The 13156-nt window shown below is 36.9% G+C and overlaps 1 protein-coding gene across 2 annotated transcripts in view; it reads right to left on the bottom strand.

Annotated features, from left to right (window-relative positions):
* STAG1 (stromal antigen 1) overlaps positions 1-13156 on the bottom strand; it is a 419741-nt gene that overhangs the window by 256666 nt on the left and 149919 nt on the right. The window lies entirely within an intron of this gene.

The following is a 13156-nucleotide window of genomic DNA, read 5'->3' on the forward strand; positions in this document are numbered from 1 at the left end:
ACTCTATTTTGTTCCACTGATCTATACATCTATTTTTGTGCCAGAACCATACTGTTTCAATTACTACAGCTTTATAAAATACCTTGAAATCTGGGATTCTGATACTTCTGGCTTTGTTCTTCCTTTTCAAGATTACTTTGGCTATGCTGGGTCTTCTATAGTTCCATACAAATTTCAGGATTATTTGTTCCAGTTCTGTGAAAAATGTTGCTGGTATTTTGATAGGAACTGCATTAAATCTGCAAATTGCTTTGGGTAGTATGGACATTTTAACAATATTAGTTAATCCAATTCACGATCTTTCCATGTGTTTGTTACCTTCAATTTATTTCATCAATATTAAATAGTTTTCTGAGTATAGGTCTCTCACCTCCTGGTTAAGTTTGTTCTGTGATATTTCATTCTTTGTGGTTCAACTGTAAATGGGACTGTTTCCTTAATTTCTGCTACTTTATTACTAGTGTAAAGATATGCAATAGGTTTCTGTATACTAATTTTTTATTTTAGGACTTATATTGAGTTCACTTATCAGTTCCGGTGGTTTTGGGTGGTCTTTAGGGTTTTCTACATATAGAATAATGTCATCTGCAAATACTGAAAGCTTTGCTTCTTTACCAACATGGATGTCTTTTATTTCTTTTTCTTGACTGATTCCTCTGGCTAGGACGTCCAGTACAATGAAAGTGGTGAGAGTGGACATTCTTGTCCTGTTTATCTTAAAGGCAAGGGCCTCAGTTTTCACCACTGGAGTATGATGTTAGCTGTGGGTTATTCATATATGGGCTTTTTTTGTTGTTGAAATATGGTCCCTCTAAACCTATTTTTCTTAGGGTTTTTATCATGACTGGATGTTGTACTTTGTCAAATGCTTTTTCTGCATTTGTGGAGATGAGACGGTTTTTATCTTTTTTGTTATTAATGTAATGTATCACATTCATTGGTTTGTGAATACTGAGCAACTCTGCATCACGGGAATAAATCCCACTTGATCATGGTGAATAAGTTTTTAAATGTATTATCAGATTCGGCTTGTTAATATTTTGTTGAGGATTTTTGCATCTATGTTCATCAGAGATACTGGGATGTAGTGTTCCCGCCCTCCTTTTTTTTTGGTACTATCTTTACCTGGTTTGGGAATCAGAGTAATGCTAGCCTTATAGAATGAATTTGGAAGCTTTTCTTCCTCATCAATTTTTTGGAATAGTTTGAGAAGTACAGTTATTAACTCTTCTTTAAATGTTTAGTAGAATTTGCCTGAGAAACCATCTGGTCCTGGACTTGGTGGTGGTGGGAGTTTTTGGGATTTTTTTTTCCCCTGCTACTGACTCAATTTTGTCGCTAACCATCAGTCTGTTCACATTTTCTTATTTCTTCCAGATTCAATTTCAAGGTTTTATGTTTCTAGGAATTCCTCCATTTCTTCTAGGTTGTCCAATTTGTTGGCATTGCAAAATAGATATTTCCAGGGGAAGAGTTCAGGTGGTGGAAGAGTAGGCGACCCTAATTTCATCTGGTCCCTAGAATAGTTATCAAATCATTCTGAACACCTCCAAAGTTAACCAGAGATCTGAGAAAACAATGAATTGCTGCAGTTCTACAAACAGAAAAGCAACCACATTCTGCAGGGTATGAGGTACAGAGATGTGAATCTGAGGCCATATTATAGAAGATAAACTGTGGAGGGAGGAAGCCTCCATAAGCAGACTCCTGGAAAGTGTTATAAGCAGCAAAACACAAAATCAAAACATTTAGAAGTTGGCCTCAAAAGTGCTCAGGGGGCAAGTGGGGCGGAATCCCAGATAGGACCGCATGGGTTCAGGATCCCTGAGGTCACAAACAGGGGTGCCCAAGTATGGGAAAGTTCCCAAGCATCAAAAGAGGGAAGGTGGCTGCAAATAGTGAGTCTAAGCACCAGCTTTCTGCTTCATGCTGCCATAAATCACAAACCACTGTATGTCGGGCGACTTCTCCCAAAAGGGGCTGAGCAAAAGACAGAGAAATGCTACAAGACCCCCTTCCAACCCTGGAAAGGAACAGCACAGGTCCACTTTGCAGGAGTGCATAACGTTTGGATATTCAAAAACAGGTGGCATGCCTAAGATAAAAACGCTGGGTAACAAACTGGGTGAACACACAGTTCAGAGGGATACCAGGGAGACAAGAGTGATGTACTACTTTTCTCTGAGGGCTCACTTAAGAGAGGGGAGCATGAAATTTCAGATCCTGGACTAGAGATAGTGGGCACTGCCATTTTCATCCCCTGCCCCCCATCAGCGCTGAAAGCCCTCAGGGAGCAAAGAAGGACCACATAATGAGATCCAGAGCCACTTAACACTGAGCCCAGACCCCTGGGCAATCAGACAACAAAAAGAAATAAAAGGCATACGAACTGGCAAAGAAGAAGTCAAACTTTCACCCTTCGCAGATGACAGATACTCTATGTGGAAAACCCAAAAGACTCCACCCAAAAATTGCTAGAAATCATACAGGAATTCAGCAAAGTCGCAGGATGTAAAAATTAATGCACAGAAGTCAGCTGCATTTCTATACATTAACAATGAGGCAGGGGTGCCTGGGTGGCTCAGTCATTAAGCGTCTGCCTTCGGCTCAGGTCATGATCCCAGGGTCCTGGGATTGAGCCCCGCATCAGGCTCCCTACTCCACGGAAAGCCCGCTTCTCCCTCTCCCACTCCCCCTGCTTGTGCTCCCTCTCTCACTGTGTCTCTCTCTGTCAAAAAAATAAATAAAATCTTAAAAAGAAAAAATAAAAAATAATGAGGCAGAAGAAAGAGAAATTAAGGAATCAATCCCATTTACAATTGCACCAAAAACCGTAAGATACAGAGGAATAAACCTAACTAAAGACGTAAATGATCTGTACTCTGAAAACTAGAGAAAACTTACGAAGGAAATTGAGGAAGACACAAAGAAATGGAAAAACATTCCACACTCATGGGTTGGAAGTTTAAATATAGTTAAAATGTCTATGCTATCCAAATCAATCTACACATTCAATGCAATCCCTATCAAAATACCATCAACTTTTTCCACAGAGCTGAACAAATAATCCTAAAATTCGTATGGCACCAGAAAAGACCCCGAATAGCCAAAGGAATGTTGAAAAAGAAAACCAAAGCTGGTGGCATCACAATTCTGGACTTCAAGCTATACTGAAAGCTGTAATCATCAAGACAATATGGTATTGGGACAAAAAAGGACACACAGATCAATGGAACAGAATAGAGAACCCAGAAATGGACCCTCAACTCTATGGTCAACTACTCTTCCACAAAGCAGGAAAGAATATCCAACGGAAAAAAGACAGTCTCTTCAACAAATGGTGTTAGGAAAATTGGGATAGCCACATGCAGAAGAATGAAACTGGACCATTTTCTTAAACCATACACAAAAATACACTCAAATGGATGAAAGACCTAAATGTGAAATGAATCCATACAAATCCTAGAGAACAAAGGCAGCAACCTGTTGGACCTCCACCAAAGCATCTTCAAAGCATCTTCCCACTAGACAAGTCATCAAAGGCAAGGGAAACAAAAGCAAAAATGAACTATTGGGACTTCACAAAGATAAAAAACTTTTGCATGGGAAAGGAAACAGTCGACAAAATCAAAAGGCAACTGACAAAATGGGAGAAGATATGTGCAATGTCTTATCAGATAAAGGTCTAGTATCTAAAATTTATAAAGAACTTATCAAACTCAACACCAAAAAATTAATTAAAAAACCTGGTCAAGAAATGGACAGAAAACATGGACATTTCTCCAGAGAAGCCATCCAAAGGGCCAACAGACACATGAAAAAATGCTCAACATCACTTGGCATCAGAGAAATACAAATCAAAAGCACAATGAGATAACCACCTCACACCGGTCAGAAGGGCTAAAATTAACAACTCAGGAAACAACAGATATTGGTGAGAACGTGGAGAAAGGGAAACCCTCTTATGCTGTTGGTGGGAATGCAAGCTGGTGCAGCCACTCTGGAAAACAGCAAGGAAGTTCCTCAAAAAGTGAAAAATAGAGCCACTCAACAACCCAGCAATTGCACTACTAAGTATTTATCCAAAGGATACAAACATAATGATTCGAAGGGGCACATTCACCCCAGGGTTTACAGCAGCAATGGCCAAAATATGGAAAGAGTCCAGATGTCCACTGACAGATGAATGGATAAAGATGTGGTATATATATACAATGGAGTATTCCTCAGCCATCAAAAAGAATGAAATCTTGCCATTTCTAACAAGGTGGATGAAACTAGAGGGTATTATGCTAAGTGAAATAAGTTAGAGAAAGATAAATACCGTATGACTGCATTCATATGTGGAATTAAGAAACAAAACAGATGAACATAGGGGAACGGTAGGAAAAATAAAATAAGAGGAAAACAGAGAGGGAGGTAAACCATTAGAGATTCTTAACTATAGGGAACAAACACTTGCTGGAGGGCACCTGGGTAGGAGGATGGGGTAAAGTGGGTGATGAGCTAAGGAGGGCACATGAAGTAATGAGCACTGGCCATTGTATACAACTGATAAATCACTGAATCCTACCTCTGGAACTAATAATACAGTATGTTAAGTAAATTAAATTTAAATAAAAAAATTTTTTAAAAAGGAAATATGGGTGGATATGATGGCATGGATTATTATGACAATTGTAGTGTAAATGTGTTTATCTTGCTGTTAGTGCATGAGCTGTTGTCATAAAGTTGGCAAACCTGTTTCAAAGCATTGAATATTTCTCCTTAGTATGTTGTTGTCTGAGATCAAGATACCTAAATTATAAAATACTGGTATACTCATGAAAAACAAAACTAGGCTATGAGTATAGTAGGTAAATGAGTTCCTATCACACACAATAACCCATTCAAATCCTGTTAACCATACTCTTCCTTGTTGAAATGTGGAATAAAATAGAGGCAGCTAGGTGGCTCAGTCACTTAAGCTTCTGACTCTTGGTTCTGGCTCAGGTCATGATCTCAGGGTCGTGGGATCAAGCCCCAAGTCAGGCTCTGCACTTGACGCAAGGTCTGCTTGGGATTCTCTCTCTCCCTCTCCCTCTGCCCCTCCTCCTGCTTGTGCTCTCTTTCTCTAAATAAGTAAATAAAATCAATCTTTATCTATATATTTATTTCTTAGTGAAAATATAGGTTAATATTTGTCAGATTTGGGACTCCTGGGTGGCTCAGTCAGTTACACATCTGCCTTTGGCTCAGGTCATGATCCCAGAATCCTGGGATCGAGTCCGGCATCAGGCTCCTTGCTCAATGGGGAACCTACTTCTCCCCCTGCCTGACGTTCCCCATTTGTGCACAGTCTCTCTCTCTATGGCAAATAAACAAAAATTAAAAAAAAAATCCTTAAAAAATATTGTCAGATCTATTTAAAATGGATGGAAAGAAAAGACTTAAGCACAATCAAGTTTAATGTCATGAGATGACAGAGTTTATAAGGAGAAGCTAGCAAAGAATGTAACAAGGTAAGTATCTGAGTGATGGGTAAAGGTTGGAGTTCTAAGAGGGGATATGGGGTTTTTATCTTTCTTAAAGTATGTTCAGCAAGTTAAGAGACATTCATATCCTACCCTAATTATGCTGAAAACAGCACATCTACATATATTTTCTAAGATTGTCTATGCCAGATCAGTCTTTGTCTTGTTTCAACTAACTCGGAACCCTCAAAGGACTATAACTACTGAAAAGGAGTTCCTTGCACCAATCACAACTTATGTTTTTGTTCTTTTTACTGAACAGTAAATTTATATTTCTAATATTTGGTTACAGAGCTCCAGGAGGAAAGTCAACAGTTACATGAAGTGATATTGCTACAAATTTAGTCTTCAATGTCATTAACAATCCTTTTAAATATCTTAGACTGTCTTCCTCTTATTTCTTTAAAATCAATTCCAAATCTTTTACCATTCTCATTTATGTTCATGCCTGCCAAAAATTCTAGCACTGACTCCAGGTTAAGAAATCCTGTACTAGATCAAAGGTCCTCACCAAAAGGAAACAAATCTCCTCTGTCTTCCTATCTCAAAGGCTTAGGACCAAAGCCTATCAAATAATAAGGAATTATATCAACATGTATATAATTTTCTTCAGCAGTCTGAAAAGAAATTGTAAAATTTTTTGGTGGTGGGGGAAGATTCTGTTCTACATATGATTAAAGTTAGGATACAGAGTAAGAAACTGTACAAGCACACTCATTCCAAATTCACTGCAGTAAATAAAGGAAGAAATCGCACTGATACCTCAATACCTTTATTCAAGCATGTTTTCTCTATTTCAGTTATTGCTGAAAGTATAAGTAAGGTATTTTAGCCAGAAGCATTAAAATAAGTTAGGTCCCCTCTTTGATAATAAAACTAGTAGAAAACACCGTATTTCATGTAAGCAATTATAAACAGTAACACAAATACATACAAGTATGGACATAAAGGCCATTTTTCCTAAAAATGACTTCATAAAACTATTATATTGATATATATAATCAAATTTATACATACAGATAGTAGCAGTCATTATCTTTACCTAGTTGATCAGCCCTTGAACATCTGTATAAAAGATGATATAACATGGATGATGCCTTTGGAAGATTAGGGGATATCAATGAAGAAAATATCTGAAACACCCAAGTTAAAGCCACTGCTTGACATCAACAAGTACTGCAACAATACAGCAGTGTATTTTTCCTAAAGCTAAACATGTGAAAAACAGTAGTTACCTTTGGATATAACTGAATAGAGCCTGTGAAAATTCCTAATTAAGAGTTCTTAGCTTCCTTTGGACTTTAGTTCTAAATACTTTATAGGTAGTTAATGCTCTTATCCTAGCATTAAGCAGCAGCTTTTATAATGTAGTGTCTTCTGAAAAAATTAAAACATGTACTGCATCTTTGCTCTAAGTATCTAAAAGTAATTGTGGCATGTAAATTTGTGTTCTCCTTTCCAGTGTACTAAAATGGGAAAGCAAGTACCCAGCCATGGACTACATTACCCAGATCACCTTAGTATGCAGTAAATTCCCATCAATGGAATGTAAACAAAGTGGCCAAAAGCTTCTAAGAAGTAGATACTGCTCCATTCTCTCTCCCCTTCCACCCACTGAATGCAAACACTGAGGCTCTTGAGAAAAAAGGACCAGAAAATGGAAGGAACAGGATTCCTGAATCATATGAAGGAAAGATGGGTACCACTCATTCTGGTATAGAATGGTTAGAGAATGAGAAATTAATGTCTATCATGATAAGCCACCAGTATTTGAAATTTAATTTTTATAGCTACTCTATGTAGCTGCTAGAATTTTTGAGAACAGTTTAAAACATCCACAAAGTTAATTTCAGAGAGACACTAATTATGTAAAAACCTCAAACAAAACCCAAAACCCACTTTTAAGTAAATATTAACCTATCATTTGAAGATTTTCAAATAACTTTGAAATGAAATAAGCAGTTTATATCTTCTGTCCTAAAACATTCTGTATATTCTATATATTACTTTTCATTCTAAGAAAGTGGAAGAAATCAGGACTAAAGTGCTTAAAAAAACAACTTAATAATTCAAATACTATATAATCAAACACAAAAAAACTGGGAGAGATAAAGTTTATGTTCAGAACTTCCTTACTCTTCTTCTCAAATAATCAAAGAGTTTTAAGGCACTAAGCTGACTGTGAAATATCCTGGACCAGTTCCAAATCTGTTTAAAATATGCATATGATGAGACATGACCATGGTACTTAAACAATGAAGGAGTTTAAAGGAGTTTAAAGGTAATTCAGCTAAATCACTAAAAGGGATCAACAATGATTATTGTATAAAAATATAATCATTTCTACTGAAAATCATGGGCTATAAAATCTGAATATTTCTAAAGATCAAATTAAAATGTGATTCTAAGGTATGTGTGCCTTGGTTTGATAATACTCCATTTAACTATTTCATTCATCCAATTAATATTTGTAAAGTTCTATTTATTTTATTTGCCTCTTATGTACATCCTCCTCCAGGATCAAAAAAAAAAAAAAAAAAAGCTGTTTGAGTTGGGGGGGGGCAGGGAGAGGCATAGTCTGACACAAATTCAAATTTTTTTTGCCTTATGTCTTCTTCATACTTTATTAAATTCCATTAAATCTGTTATATTAAGTTCCCCAAATTACCAAAGACCATTTGTACAAACACAGTAAGACAGTACTAATATCAGCTGTAGTAAGGGGGAGCTAAAGAATAAACACCAACAGTTTCTGGATAGTCTGCTCTCCAAAAAAAAAAAAAAAAAAAATGTGTTTAGGCCACTAAAATAAGACCCCCTTTAAGTGAGAAACAGATTTGGTGGTGGTGTAACAGAGAGTAATATGGCTATTATGCAAGTCCAAATAAAGCCAAATTTTCTGCTCATCAAGAAGACCACAACAAACTAGTAGATAATTCAGGATTAAGTTGCTAATCTTTCCTCTGTAATGAGATATAGCCGATAAAAGTAACTTAAACTCAAAAAAGAAAAGCACTGTTCCTCATCTAATTTCATTTAAGCTTTCAAAAGGTATTCTATCATTTTTAAATAATCCTGGATTGTCATCTTATTTTAAACATAATCAAAGATACCATTCAATGAAAACCTCTTGTGTCTGCCTTTACTTTACAGTCAGATTACTTTTCTCTGGACCAAGAGGAAAGAGGAATATTAGAATAATTCTTCAAAAGAGGATGGGACATAAACCAGGAAGACAGATGGCCCTGGGACCACAACTGTTCAGATAGAGGGGGCAGGGAGAGAAGGAAGAATGGTGACAGAGGAAGTACCTGCCTTGGGCCAAGAATCAAGTTTTACCCTGAAGTGCTCCTGAATCCTATCCTCTTACCTACCCCCACAGGAAACCTATGCTGGACTATATATTTAACTCCCCCAGCCCTTGATTCCTACCTTCCCCTTCTTCCTCCTGATCGTGATCACCAGGATTTCAATGTTACCAACAATGACCACTAGGACACCACAATGACAACACTGGGGCTAGTTGTCAAAAGTCCATGGTGGGTGGGAGTGGATTTCTTATCCATGTAAAAACAACCAGCAGGGGATGACCTCCACAGAAGTGCATTTTGGAAAGGCTATCATCCTGGGAGAGTAATTCACCCCTAGCCCCCTCTCAAAATAGTCAGAGCTAGCAATGTCCATCTCATCAAGGATCTTCCAAGAGGTGTTCTACTGCTGCTTAATATAGAGTGAGCTGCCTGTAGTGTACCACCAGCATGTACGTGAAATATATCAAGTAACAGTCACAAAAGAGCCACTGCAGCTCAGCTTCCCAGTCTGAGTTTAAAACACAAAGGCATTTTGGCAGCGATGCTTTTGCAACAAGGGTGTTGTGTTGTACGATCACATCTTCCTTTTACAAATCATGGATGCCCATCAGGTTCATGGACAGGTTGGAGTAGTGGGACTTCAAACATCATTTCTGTCACATCTGGGGTTGTACAGGCAATCAATGTCCACAAAGGTACACTTGGCTAGGCATTAGCAGGCTCTAGACACTCCTGTGGCCACTCATGCATGCCTTTATCTGTAGGAACTAAGAGGTCTAGAATGGAGAGTTCACCTCAAGAGCCCAGTGCCTGGCACTGGAAGCACTCCTGCCCTTACACCAGCCCTAAATGATCAACTCATTCATGGGACATGTGAAATGTGATGTGGCTGACCGTCACCATTAGTCCAGACTCCCCACCAGGGTCAAGACAGAGGAATGAGAACTGGACAGGATAGAAAGATACTCATAGGGCTTTGGACCCAACGTTTGCTGCATGGGTGAGTATCTACAACTGTGTTGCCTGCAGATTCTTCCTTTTCATGTACAAAATTCATTTCTGAGTGACATGGAAATATATAGCTGAAGTTGAGTATGTACATTTTGACTGTTAAAAAATTAACAATTTCAATTATTTGACAATTGCCTACAGCCATGGAAAAGATCACATATCTATGCTATTTTATATAGGAGAGAAATAAACTTCTATCTTGTTTAAACACCTACTAGTTTTCTACTTCAGCTAAACTTAATCTAGACGTCTGTTAACTTTAAATTTTTCATGATGATGTTAAAAATCAGAGTAAGTGTTTTAGTATTTTATTATATGATTTTAAATCCCATACCCAGTATCTTACACTGTAGTGGTTGCAGCTTTATAAACACATATTTCTTGTATGACACTCCTATGCTAATTCTATTCAAGTATTTATATCTGCTTAATTCTTTAAGGTTTTACTCCTCATCTTCATTGTAATATTTCCTTCTTTTCTGGCCATCTTTGTCTTATTCATTTCAATGATATACTTGTTCTCTCCCCTAATATCTCATTAGAATTTCTTTTACAATTACTCATACTTCTTAGACATTCTTCAGCCATTTTAGTACTTATTAAACCTTTTAAGCTTTGCAATGAACATTTAGAAATTCAAATGTTATTATGAAACACTTTTACCCATTTTATTAATGACTCAGTAATGTATGCAATTTCTGCGATGTCATTATATAACTTGTTCAAACACAAGTTAACAGGTAAGATTTAAATAAACTCACAGGTGCTTTTTCACTTTCTTTGGTGTAGTAATAGAGTAAAATGCACCCAGCTAAATCTTGAGAAAGAATTCCTCTGTATTTTATATGTTGAGATTTGGCAACAACCCCATTTGTAAGATGGGGCCTAGAAGAAATCAATGTCCTTTAAAAGTTCAAGTTTCCTTCACATCTGAACAAAGCTTTCTCTCTAAGGGAGAGAGAATGACTCATCACAAACCATCCCCTAAGATATCTGTATCTTTTTCCAATCATATTGAAAAGGACAAAAACAGTTTTCCCTTCAGAGTTACCTAACAAAATCAAACAGAAGACTAAATTGTGTCATTAGGTATATCTCATTTATAGTCTAACTCCAATTCCTATTCACAGAAGTTAGTAGTAGTAGTACACTAAGATAATTAGTATTAATCAATGGTTTGTGATGGCATATTAACAGATCACTCGATGAGTAGGAGGCTTTCCCTTCCATCCCATGATTAGAAAGTCTATGAATGCAAGGGATCACGCAAATTTAGTTCATCTATATCTCTTGCACCTAACTCAGTGCCTGAAACAACAGGCTTTTAATGAATTTTTGAATGAATAAACTATAATCCAACTTTTTTTTTTAAAGAATTTCTTCTTTTTTAAGATTTTCTTTCTTTATTTGAGAGAGAGAATGAGAGAATGAGTAGGGGGCACGGCAGAGGGAGAAGCTTACTCCTTACAAGGAGCCCAACATGGGACTCGATCCCAGGACCCTGGGATCATGACCTGAGCTGAAGGCAGATGCTTAACCAACTGAGCCACCCAGGCGCCCTATAATCCAACTTTTTTAGTTGATATCTGAGGGTACAAAATTCAAATGTCAATGGATTACAGTTCATTTAAATGCTTACTAAGCTCATAACTACAACAACAAATACCAGTTAGATTAAGTAAATAACATGCTCCAAACTTCAACATGTATTCAGTGTCATGTATCTAAAAGTCAAAATGTCCACACCAAATTATTCCCATATCCATCCTCCAACACCTATGTTCATGCAAATTTTCTTTTTTTTTTTTTTTTTTTTTTTTTTTTTTTTAAAGATTTTATTTATTTATTTGACAGAGAGACACAGCGAGAGCAGGAACACAAGCAGGGGGAGTGGGAGAGGGAGAAGCAGGCTTCCCGCGGAGCAAGGAGCCCGATGTGGGGCTTGATCCCAGGACCCTGGGATCATGACCTGAGCCGAAGGCAGCCGCTTAACCGACTGAGCCACCCAGGCGCCCCTTGCAAATTTTCTTTTGGTGAACACCGCCAAGTGAAACTAGAAATCACCTTAGATTCCTTCCTCCTTCTCATCTTTCAAAATCACTCCATAGCCTTAATATTTGTAGACTCTGTCACTTCCTCTTCATCCTCACTGACACTATAAATTTAAGCATGTGTTTCTTCCTAATTGGATCAGTAAAAAACTGAATCAGTAAAATAAGTCTGATTCCAGCCCTACAATCTCCAAATCATTATCTAAACTGCATCCAGAAAAGTATTTCTAAAAATACTAATTAATTTTCACCGATGAAGTCCTTTTCTTTCTAAAATGCCATCAATTTCACAAAAAGGTCTTCTGTATTCAATATATTTGTAAAGTTACTACATCCCTTCCTCGATGAAGAGGTACAAAATGTGAAACTTTTGATGAGATTTGTATTAAAGAACCTGATTTCTTTTGTTTACTCAGCATCCCACAAACCCTTGATTTCTAAAACTACTTATGGCTTTTCTGTTTTCTTGTCTTTTTTCCCTATCAGAACACTCAATGTTCAAAATTTAACCTTTCTTTTAGCTCTATTTTTACTACAGTATCGTATGTCCTCTATAGTAAGAGGTATAGATCTCATCTTTACCTGTCTTGTTTCCACAGTAAGAAATACTTTGCCGCTGCCTAGCTAATTCCCACTCATCTTTCAAGTCTCAGTTCAAGTTTTATCTATTTAGCCAAGCCTTCCATGACCCTGTTCTCGAGACAGGCCTAAGTGAATTTTTCATGTTTTCAACCCACCCTGTATATCTTCTTACTAAAGTATTCTATAATATCTGTTTCCCATGAGACTATATACTGTGAGGACAGAACTATGGTTTTAGTTCTGAATATACAGCCTCTGATTATGGAAGGTGCATAAGTACCTATTTTAGCTAGTGAAACTGATTCTTTGCAATTCTGATAGGGAAGTAAAAAAATCATAAACTTGATTTTAAGTTATCTTATGTATGTGTTTATACTTTATGTAAGTGGTACAATGTATTATGTATCATTCTGTACCTTGCTTTGTCCTTTAAAATGCGTTTCTGAAATATAACAGTACCTAGAGTTCTAGTTCACTCAATTTCAATCACTATAGAAAATTTAAGTGTTTCAATATACCACATTTATCAATTATCCTATTGATATACATTTAGGTTCTTCTTTATTTTGTTGCTATTATAACCAAAACAGCAATAAAAATTCTTGTATTTGCCTCTTTATATACACAAAAATTTCTCTAGAGGTTACACCTAGGAATTGAATTGCTTTTCTTCAAAGTATTCTCAGTA

The sequence above is a fragment of the Zalophus californianus genome, chromosome 1 (assembly GCF_009762305.2).
Source record: "Zalophus californianus isolate mZalCal1 chromosome 1, mZalCal1.pri.v2, whole genome shotgun sequence".
NCBI lineage: Eukaryota > Metazoa > Chordata > Mammalia > Carnivora > Otariidae > Zalophus > Zalophus californianus.